The sequence below is a fragment of the Crocodylus siamensis genome, chromosome 4, assembly GCF_052110815.1.
Source record: "Crocodylus siamensis isolate JL-2025a chromosome 4, ASM5211081v1, whole genome shotgun sequence".
Lineage (NCBI taxonomy): Eukaryota > Metazoa > Chordata > Crocodylia > Crocodylidae > Crocodylus > Crocodylus siamensis.
The window spans coordinates 1179854-1191524 of NC_143398.1; positions in this window are offsets into that span (position 1 = coordinate 1179854).

The window sequence follows — 11671 nt, forward strand, 5'->3', positions numbered from 1 at the left end:
CATACGCACAGGGACAGGCCCACGCATGCACGCACACACACATGCAAATACACACATGCTCCTGCATACACGCGCACGTGCACACACCCCAGTTCAGCTGATAGGATCCTCCTTCGCTCCCACTCCCGGCTGGGGCTGGGGCAGAGGGGTGCCCAGCTCTGCCCGTGGCCGCCTGGGCTGGGCCCACGGCTGCACCCAGGTCCCAGGGCCGGGCCTGGAAGCAGCACCCCTGCCCCACCCCAGCAAAGCAAGGCAGGCCCAGGGGCCACCCAGTCCCCACGGGGAGTCAATCTGGAGTGAGTCAGAGCGTGTGTGTCCGGGGGGCGCATGTGGACACCTGGGGGTGGATCTGGATTGAGGCCGGCCACTGGGGAGATGGGGGGGGGGAAGGCAATGCCCCATGTAGATGCCCCCAGCTCCAAGCAGAGTCACTCTGGTGCGTGGGGACAGGGAAGGGGCTTGATGCGGCCACATCGGAGCAGCTCAGAGGGGCCCGGGCATCACATGGGACCGCCCCCCCCCCGCCTTCAAGCCCCACGGACAGATCACGGCACCAGCCCCCATGGGGCAGCTGGGGAAACTGAGGCACGGAGCATCACCGCGGAGAGGAGAATCCCCCCCCCCCGCCCCTCGAGATCTCACGGCACCAGCCCCTGGTGGGGAAACTGAGGCAGGGGGCACCACTACGTGTGTGGGGGGGCGGGAATCCTTCATCCTCCCCCACCCCCCAAGACCTGAGGCACCAGCCCCTGGTGGGGAAACTGAGGCAGCCCCCCCCCCCCCCCCCAGCAGCCGGCCCGCGGGAGCCCCTTACCTGGTGCAGGCGCCCGGGCGGGTCCTGCAGCGGCTCCATGCCCAGCCCGGCCCTTTATATGGAGCGGCAGCAGCGTTGCACAAGGGTTACTCATCGCTCCCCCGCCCGCAGCACACACGCACGCACGCACATGAGTCCGTGTGCACACACAGTCCATACACCCAGAGGAATGTAATTCATACACAGACACACACACAGAGACCATACGCACATGAATATAGTTCACACACACACACCAAGGAATAAAGCGCGCGCACACACACACACACAGAGTCCATACACACACAGGAATACAGTTTACACACAGAGGAATATAGTTCACACACACACACAGCGTCTATATACACACAAATATAGTACAGACACACACACAGGGTCTATATGCACACACAGAGGAATATAGTACACACGATCCATACACACAGAGGAATATGGCTTACACACAGAGGAATATAGTTCACAAACACACACATACACACACACACACACACTCATCTACAGTCCATACGCATACATAAATACAGTTTACAGACATGCAGAAACACACACACACGACCCCCCCCCCCACACACACACGCATGCACACTGCATATCCACACAGGAACAGAGTTGACACGTGCACACACTGACATATAGACACAGGCACAAAACCAAACCGAGTAAAAAAAGCCTGTGAATGGACGCAGAAACAGCGTGCACACACACGCACACTCACCGAGGTCAACACCGAGCACGCCCGTATCTAGAGAGGAGAGACGCAAAGGCACACGTGCGTACCTGCGCGTACATATGTGTGTGCAATGACATATGTGCTTAAATAGCTCCATGGGCTGATCCCCCGTGTGCAGTCTCTCCCGACGCCGCCCCAGCGTACACGGGCACTGCGGCACACGCGGCCGAACACATGCACGCGTGTCCGGAGGTCCCTCCCAGCCCTACTTCTTCCGTGCACGCGTGACCCCCGCAGCGCACACGGACACTCGCACCTGGAGCCAACCGGCCTCTCCTATCTCCGCGGCGCCCGCAGGACTGTCTACCTCCTCCTCAGCCCTGGGCCCCCACCCTCTGGTCCCGATCCTCCTGCCCGTGAGGAGGCAGCTTGCTGCACCCGGGGCCAGCCGGCGTGCCCGGGACGGACGCCTCGTGGGCTCCGCTGCATGGTCCGGGGGTGGGGGCCAGGTCCGGTCCCCGGAGGCAGGCAAGGCCTTGCTCAGGGAAACCGAAAGCGGGTTAAGGTTGCATTTCCCGAGCAGGAAGCACAGCTGGGCCCAGCCAGGAGGGTCTGCAGAGGCGGGGTGGCCCCAGGCGCCACGTCCACCCCCGCCTCCCAAACCCCAGCTCCCGCCTTGCCCCCGCCGGGATCGCGGCGCGCCCGGCGTGCTCGGCTTGGCGGCCACACGCCACCCCCGGAGCACGGCAAGTGCCGCCCCCCCCGCCCCCCCGCGCCGGAGCTGCACGGGGCCCACACCCGAGCCACGCGGCCGGCGTCCAAGGGCCGTGACAGGCAGCCCGGGCCGGGGCTCAGATTCCCCTTGCTGGGAAGCCGCGCGCGTCCGGGCCCGGGCTCGCGTCTGGGCCGGCCGGGGGGTGCCCCTGCCCCCGCTGTGCGCGGGCCATGGTGCCGGGGCACCGAAGCTGCAGGGTCTCGCCCCTGCGCTCGCGCCCGGCCCCACGCTGCCCTGGGGCAGGAAGGGACCCCCCTGCTCAGACTGGTGCACAGAGGGGGGCTGCTTTCCCCTGCAGCGGGGGTCTCTGCAGCGCCCGTGACCCCCGGCAGCAGCAGGCCCCCCTGCACCCCGGGGGCGGGGGCGGGGCGACTGCGCCGTGTTGGAGACGGGGCTGGTGTGGCCGGGGCTGGATGTGACCCCGCGGCTCCCCGGGGGAACACAGCCTGGCGCCAGCGCGCCCCGTCCGGCCCCTTATCATCCACGCCCGTGCTCGAGGGGGTGCGGGCCGTGTGGGCCCCCACCCCTGGGCTCGGCACGCGGGGCCAGAAGCAGCTGCAGCCCCGAGCCCGAGCCGAGCGGCTCCTGGGGTCGCTCCAGAGCGCGGCGCTCGGCGCTGGGCCGCGGTTCAGCCGGGACAGCTTCCCTGCCCCCAGCCCGGCGCTGCGTGTCCTCAGCTGAACCGCGGCCCGGCGGGGGGAGACGCCGCCAGACCAGACAGGGCTTCCCCCATCCGCGTCTCCGGCGCAGCCCCGGTGCGAGCGGGCATCTCCGCCGGCGCCGGGGGCCGGGCTGCGGGCGGGGGGCGCAGGGGCGCCCGGCCCGCACCCGCGTCGGACCCCGGCTTTGTGCCCCGCGGCGTGGCGCGCAGCTCCCGGCGCGGGCCGGCGGAGGAGAGCGATCAGCGGCTCAAAGCACGGGTCCCGCTAACTTCCGTGCCTCGGGCCGCCGTGCCTGCCTGGGCAGGACTCCTCTGCCTTGCACACCTCCGCTGCTCCTCCCGCCACACGCGCAGTCCGGGGCGCTGCGGCTTCCACCGGGGAAGGGGAAACCGAGGCACGCGGAGACCTGTCCCGGGCAAGCTGCAGAGCCGGGCGTAAAACCCAGGGGCCCTGACCCCGGGGTGGCGTGAGAGCCGGGCAGCCGGTGTCACCGGCCTACCCAAGGGCGGGCACACGAGCCGACCCCTTGCCCCGGGCACATCCCCCCGAGCCACTGGCAAATGCAGGGTTACACGGAGACCCCTTGGTCAGGGCCGGCTGTCCTTGTGGGGGTAAAGGGGGCACCGGAGCTAAGACCCCCCCCCGCCCCCAGCGGCGGCCGGAGGAAGCCAGGGGTCCAGGCTCCTTTGCGTTGCACCCGCAGAGAGTTTGGCCCATGCCAAAGGGCAGAGAGGCGGGGATCAGGCCCCCCCACGCGGCTCCCCCAGCCCCGGGGATCGGGCCGTGGGGCTCCCAGGATCCCCCTCCTTCCCGCAAGGCCATTCCAGGCTCGGCCTCTCCTTTTTTCCCCTGCGCTGTTACTTTTGGGGCAGAAACAGCTGATTCATGGTTTTTACGGGATTCTGTCCTCAGGCTGCCCGGGGCCGGGGCCAGCGCCGCCCCACCGCGCGCCCGGCCGGCGTGCCTGTGGTCTGGCGGCCGCGGCACACACGCCTGGGGCTGCCTCCCCGCGAGCGCGGCTCAGCACCCCGGGCCGGAGCTCAGCGCCGCCCAGCTGTGCCGGCGCTGAGCAGGGGGCGCAGGCAGGCCCGGGGGCAATGCGGGGCACGGGGGTCCTCAGCCTCGCAGGGCAGTGCGTGCCCCGGACCCCCGCCCGGGTGCCCCGCCCCGCCGCAGGCCAGCTGGGAGCGGAGGCAGCGTGCCTTATGGACGCCAGCCGGCCCCTCCCGCGGCCTTGACCCCCGCCCTGCAGCCGTGAAGCCGCGGGGGGCTTCGGGAAGCGCCCCCAGCTCAGCAGGGGGCTGTGGCCCGGCCCAGCGCGAGCGGCTTGCCCCCCGGGCGGAGGGTCAAGGCGGTGCGGGGCCGCGGCGGGCCCCTCGGGCGTGGGGGCGGAGGGTCAAGGCGGTGCGGGGCCGCGGCGGGCCCTCGGGCGTGGGGGCGGAGGGTCAAGGCGGTGCGGGGCCGCGGCGGGCCCCTCGGGCGTGGGGGCGGAGGGTCAAGGCGGTGCGGGGCCGCGGCGGGCCCCTCGGGCGTGGGGGCGGAGGGTCAAGGCGGTGCGGGGCCGCGGCCGGCCCCTCGGGCGTGGGGGCGGAGGGTCAAGGCGGTGCGGGGCCGCGGCCGGCCCCTCGGGCGGAGGGTCAAGGCGGTGCGGGGCCGCGGGCGGCCCCTCGGGCGGGGGGGCGGAGGGTCAAGGCGGTGCGGGGCCGCGGGCGGCCCCTCGGGCGGAGGGTCAAGGCGGTGCGGGGCCGCGGGCGGCCCCTCGGGCGTGGGGGCGGAGGGTCAAGGCGGTGCGGGGCCGCGGCGGGCCCTCGGGCGTGGGGGCGGAGGGTCAAGGCGGTGCGGGGCCGCGGCGGGCCCTCGGGCGGAGGGTCAAGGCGGTGCGGGGCCGCGGCGGGCCCCTCGGGCGTGGGGGCGGAGGGTCAAGGCGGTGCGGGGCCGCGGCCGGCCCCTCGGGCGGAGGGTCAAGGCGGTGCGGGGCCGCGGGCGGCCCCTCGGGCGGAGGGTCAAGGCGGTGCGGGGCCGCGGCCGGCCCGTGCAGTCCGGCGGCGTCAGCGTTTCCGCGGCCCCGCGCGCCGGTGGCTGCCGGCGGCCGCGGCTCCTTGGCGGGCAGCAGCTCGCCCCCGTCGCCCGCGTCACGCCGGGAGATGCTCCGATGACGTCCGGCCCCGTCTGGCCTCCCGGCGCCGGCAGCCAGGCCCGGGACGCGCTTCCTGCCCCCCCGCCGCCGGCTCGGGGTGCGGCCTCCGCTCCCGCTCCCGCACCCGCACCGCCTCCGGGCTGCGCTGTGCGGGGCGGGGGAGCTGTGCGCCCGCCCAGGTGCCGGGCACGGGTGGCGCCGCCCTGCCTCGCGGGGCCGTGGGCATGCTGCGGCTGGGCTGCACTGGGGATCCTTGTGGGCCCCAGTGGGGGTTAGATGCTGGCCACGCGGGGCTGGGCTGTGGCTGACATGAGAGTCTTGCCCTCGTGCCCCCCGAGCTGCTGAGCTTTGCAGACCCCCTCGGGCATCTCAGCCCCAGGCTGTTTTTGCTCCAAGCCTCTGGATGCCTGCCCAAGACACCTCTCCATGCCCGCAGCCCCCGGCGCGTGGCACGGGCATCCACTGCTCTTTGCAGACAGGTCTCTCCTGCACCTGGGTGCCAAGGCGGTCTGGGGTAGGGTCAGGGAATGCCTCCTAGTTCACCAGCATCTCTGACGAGCCTCGTTTCCCTTTCTCATTGCATGGGCAGGCACCTCCCGGGACTATGGCCAGTGGGGACCGAAGCCCAGCATCCTCGCTGTGGCCTCCTATGCACAGAGGCAGGTCCGGCTGCTCCTACAGGGGCACCCATGGATGAGGAGAGGGAGGAAGGTGAGTTCCCATCTGCTGAGGACCTGGCCCCGAATGGGATGAATGGGGCAGAGGAAGAGGGTGGAGAATGGCAAAGGAAGAGGTGCTGGGGTGGGGAGAGAGCAAAGGTTGGGGGAAGCAGGGAGAGGGGGTTTGCCCCCTTCTTCCAGGTGGGAGAAGATGAAAGGACTTTCCCCCTCGGCGGGTGATTCGGGACCCAGGGAACAGTGAGGGGGGCATCCCTGGCCTCGGCAGGGTCTAGGAACAGGTGAGAAAGACACTGGCTTGGGCTGATTTAGACCAGATGAGTCCAAGATGTGGAGGTGAATGGAAAATGGAACAAAACGCCAGGGCCTTGCAGAGGCTCAGCCAGCTCATCCAAGACCACTGGAAAATGCGCTGGTTTTCTAGACAAAGGAAATGCCACAGACAGCTCTGCAGCCCTTGGTGCAGAGCCACGTGAGAAACTTACCTCAGCTCTCTCACAGGAAGGATTTAAGAGCTGGCCAGCCTCACCATCCTCAGCAGATGTTAGATTTATTCCACCCCCCATCAATGCATCGTGCCATGAAATGGCAGACCAGCCACAAAGATGTTCCACCTTTAATGTGGACCAGCTTTGGGGCTGGTTCAGATCATGCTTCAATCTGAATAGGTGGTAGGTGAAAGCCATACGCCAGCAGGCCTACTGGTCTCAGCCTGGGGAGCCCAATCCCCACCTGTATATGCCCTTAGAAGTACATGGCACAGACAGCTGCGGATCAGGGAGCTCCCCAGTCCCCAGCTCCCTGACATGGGCACTCTCCTGGCATGGAAGGGTCCCACGACAGTTGGGATCCAAGATAGTTCCTCATCCCATTGCACCATTAAATTAACGTCTGCCGGGGCGTCAGAGACACACGTGTCTGGACTGGTTCAGACAGGGCTGGTCCAGCCTAGAGCAGGGGGCTGGACTTGGTGAAATCCCTGGAAGTCTCTACTAACCTGATTGCTCTAGCACTCTGGAGGCAGGTGCCTGGCCTCCCCGCCAGCCTGAGTCCTCCAAGGTGCGGCCACGAGAACTGCCCAGGGACCCAGGGGCTCTGACATGGCTGTGATGGACGCCGGGGTGGGGGGGGCACTCTGCATCACTGGAGGTATCAAGGAGAGGGTGGATGGGCACTGGGCAGGGAGGAGCTGATGCCTGGGTCCTGCTGTGGGGGTGTGCCAGGTTTCTGGGCTGTGCTGGTTGCCCCCCCCACCTTCTTCTCCATGTGTCGGGGGGGTTAATCCTCCCCTCGAGGTGCTGGGTGCTGCTGCAGCCCAGGCTGGGGTTGGGGATGGGCTGTGCACATGCTCCTGCTGGCAACAGCCCCGCAGGGTCTGGGCTGGAGGGTCTTGCCCCTGCGCTCAGGCTCAGGCTCAGCCCCACGCTGCACTGGGGCAGGAAGGGATATCCCCCTGCTCAGACTAGTGCGCGTTGGGGGGTTTGTCTTCCTCCCAGTGGGGACACCACCTCAGCAGTGCCCAGGAACCCCCTGCCAGCAGCTGGATGTTGTATCCCGGGGGCCGGGGCCAGGGCGGGGGCGGTGCCTGGGGCTGTGTCGGGGCGACTGTGTCATGTGGCTCCGAGGTCGGATACGGGGTTTGTCTGTGCTGGTTCGGAAAGAGCGGATCCTGCTCTCGACTCGAGGTCCTGCCTCACACCTTTATGCCCATTCACCTCCTGCCGCCTGCTCTGACCTTCCCAGGCCCTGCCCCAGCCCCAGCCCCAGCCCCAGCCCCAGCTGGAGGTTTGCTTGGATGCCAACCTAAGCAGGGTCCCGCGACCGGGCGTGCAGGCAGCTGCGGTGACGGGAGGGCTGAGATTCTTCCCGGGTGACGGACACGCGTGCTTGGGGGCTGACGTCCCCAGGCTCACACACGCACACACACACATATACACACAGCAGCTGCTGCTGAGCTTTCCAAGGGCAAAGCAGGTACCTCCAAGCCCTTGCCCGGTCCCGAGGGCGCCGCTTGGGCAGAGGGTGCTGCAGACCAGATGGCTACAAATAGCCAGCCGGTGCGTCACGGGCAGCGATTCTCCTCCCTAACACGGTCACGCAGCTCAGGCACGAGCATCGGCGCGCCGGGTGCCTGGCATTCCCGGGACACTTGCAAGCTGGTCATCCGTGGGGCGGGGGCGTCACCGCCCGCTCGTCTGGGCCCACCGCAGAGACAGACAGCGGGGAGCGGCCCCCCGCCCCGTGGCCCCTGCCCCGTGGCCCGTGCCTGCTCCTGGTCCAAGCACGTCAGAGGGTTTCTGCCGTCACATCCTCCAGCCCAGCCAGCTGCCAAGGCCCAGCAGAGCCCGCCGGGAGGTTCACTCACCCCCTCCATCCTCCCCTTGGCAGGATATGCCAGGGCCATGTGCTGTCCCCTGCCTCCACAAACCCCAGGGCCATAAACCTTTGTGGGGACCTGCTCCCTTGGGCAGGCCGTTCCCGAGCTCTGCTGCTGCCCTTCTTGGAAACCGGCCCCCATTTCCTGCCCCGCTCTGTCCCAGGCCAGCTCAGCCCTGTCGTTCTTGTGTCAGCTGGACGAACCCGGTGCCCAGCCTGCAGTTTCCCCTGAGGATTTACAAAGAGCTGCTGCAGTTAAATCGCAAAAAAGGGGCAATTTTGTCATGTGTGCAAATGCCCCTGGAGTCTCCTCGCGGCCCCGGCTTTTGCAGGATCCTCCTAGAGGGAAGGCTTTTCCACCCCAGAAACCCCTTGAAATCCCGTCCCAGTTTGAATCCACACAGGTGACCTGCCCGCGCTCACAGAGTCCCAGGGCTGTGGGGTGGGAAGGGAGCTGAGGGGTCACATCCAGTCCAAGCCTGCCTGGGGCAGGATCAGCGCCGTCCAAACCAGGTCAGACAAACCCCATGTCCAACCTAGGACACGGTCGCCCCTGACACAGCCCCGTGTCTGTTCTTCCTGTCCAATCCCAATACGTGATCCCGATCCTCCCCTGTGTTGCCGCTGCCTCTTGGGCAGATTTATCAGCCAGCTCCTGTTTTTGCTGCTAAGGTCGTGCCAGAGAATATGATTAAATCCGATCATGCCAATACCAAGGCTCCTGGTAGCCCCCGGCAAACTTTTAGTATCATTCCCCCCCTTTGCCAGAGATAAGGATAATAATAATTTTTAAATTACCATTTTCGGGCCCTCTTTCTGTCTTAGTCCTGTCCCCTGCAGCCACAGAAAACCCCATCTCCATCCTCTCTGTCATCGATGCAGCCTGTAGGACCAAGGCACCAGCCCACGGGGCTCTCCATGGGTCTGGGAAGTTGGTGACGGGAGAGCGGTGGCGGGGGAAAAAAGGCAGTGTGCATCGCCGTGACCCCGGTGGCCTTTGGGGATCTGCAGACACCCCCACCACTACCACCACCATCCTCCCCCCGACACCATCCCTCGGAGGAGAGACTCGCGAGGCCGGGCCTGGGCAGGGCAGAGATGCTGGAGAGGGCGAGAGAAGGGTTTGCAACACGAAATGGCCAAGAGAAAGTCCCTTGGGACTGATCATCGCCCATCTCTCCCCAGACAAGGACGCGGGCTCGCAGCATGGACCGAGCGGGTGTCAGCTGACCACAAACGCCAAGCTGCTCTTTTTCCCCCACATGGCCCGTGGCCGCCCGCTGCGGCGGGAGCCGAGAGCTCGGGCCGATCCGCCCGGGACCGGACGCGGGCGCGGAGGGAAGGGGCGCGGGGCGCTCTGGAGCAGGGAGCGAGGGGCTCGGCCTCCGCATCACACCGGCCTGGACCGTAAAGGCCGCAAGGGCGATAGGAGCAGGGGACCCGTCGTCTCCCGTGCAGCTCCGCGCTCTGCCCCGCGACACCGGGGCCAGGGCATGACGGACCTGGGTCTGACCCAGTTCTTGTGCTCAGGGGAAGCCGCAGGGGATGGAGTCGTGGGACTGAGGCCCGTGGTGGGCGGCTGACCCTTGATCCTGCCCCTTGGCGGAGCTGCGCCCAGGACCGTGCCTCGGCGTCTCCGCCTTCTGCTTTCCTGCATGTCGCAACCCTCTCGCATCCTCCGACAGCATTGGGCAAGACCTGCCCACCCCGGGCACTGTGCCTGCCCTCCTCACCTGTCCTTCCCCCTCCCGTTCCTTTCGGGAACACAAGCCCAGCCGTTTCCTTTCCCAGAGAGCGGCATCGGGTCTGCGCCCTGCCAAGCGACTGCGTGGTCCACGTTACCCAAGAGGTAGCAGGTTTTGCAAACATTGACGCATGAGTCAGCCAGACCCGGTTCCAGGAACGCAGGACGGTGTCACATACAGGAACCCCTGGCACCCCCTCGCCTGGCACCTGCCGCCGGATGACTTCAAGGGCGCAGCGCCCGACAGCCCCGGGCCAGGCGGCAGGTTGACAGCCAGGCCCTGGCAGTGAGCCTCGGCAAAGGTTGGAAAATCCCTGCGGCTGAGCCGGCGCACGGCGCCTGGGCCGATAGGATCCAGGAGGGCGAGTTTGCACAGAGAGGATGTGTGTGTGTGTGTGTGTGTGTGTGTGTGTGTGTGTGTGTGTGTGGAGGGAGGGAGGGGTGTAGCCATGGGCGGATCCAGGATTGGGAATAGGCGGGTTTCCGTGGCACGGTGCAGCGTCGCATGGAGCACGGCACGTATCTGTCTCCAGTGAAAGAGAAACTAGAAGATTAATTCATTAAGTGCCACAACCATGATCCCTCCCACCCCCTTTCTGCTCTGGGTGCCGAGGGGGGTGGTTTAAGCCTCCCTTAAGGTGCTGGGGGCAGCCCAGGCTGGGGGTTGGGACATGGGGATGTGCTGTGCCCGGGGGCAGGGGCAGGGGCAGGGACGATGCCTGGGGCCGTGTCAGGGGCCACAGTGTCGTGCGACTCCAAGGTCGCACATGGGGTTTGTCTGGGGGGTTTGGATGAAGCCGATCCTAGCCTGGATGTGACCCCGCAGCTCCCTGCCGGCCCCATGGCTCTGGGATTTCTATGATTCAATTCAATTTACGATCGAAGCAAAAATGACTATATAGGAATGCACACCAAGTTGCTGGATTATATGTAAAGGATTAAAAAAAACCGCAACAAACTAGGCCAAAATAGTTAAAAGAATTGGTTATATTTCTCCTGTGGACAAATCTGTCAAGGACATCACCAGGCCAGATCTAGAAAACCTTTCTGGAAATACACCAAGAAGCTCTGTGATGATAACAATCGCACCGAAGAACAGCGGAGGGGAGCCTGGGAAAATACCCACCTGCTGCAGAAATACATCGTCAGCAACCCCACAACCCCCGCCGGGATTTGACCTGCCAAGAAAGATACGGTCCTCCCTGAATTGCATCCAGATGATTCACAGAACATGTGGACATTTACTCCATGAACGGAAAATCGAAGAGAGTCCGGGTTGCGATTGCGGTGCACTTTTTTAGACGGCGCGACCCGTTGTGAATGATTGCCCAATTAGTTCATTTAATGGCGATTGAAAATCAATCCATACAGCTACCCCTGAAACAATCGAGTGGTTATCAAATTTAGATATGCATCTACGAATGTCGTCATCCTAAAGTGTCGTATTAAAAAAGGAGAGAAATTATAGTTAAAGTGTGTCTCTCTCATTCAGAGTCACGAAACACCATCTCACCTTCCTGAGCATCCTGGGAGTGCAAGCTGACACTTCACTGCCAGTCATTGCCCTACCTGAGCTTGCGTCCCCCTGCGTTCACGTGACCAGGCCCGAGTGATGGTTTGTAGCTAGCACTAAACCAGGCTGAGGGGCTGAGAACTGGCTGAGAGAGGTTACCAGGCAGGCAGAAGAAAGGATCCTGTCCAATAGTGGAGCATGAAGACCATTAAAAGGAGAGAAGGTCGTTAATGCCGGCGCAGTGAAGAGATTAGCAGGAAACAGGGAGATGAGAAGGATCCGTGAAGTCAAAGGACTCCATCA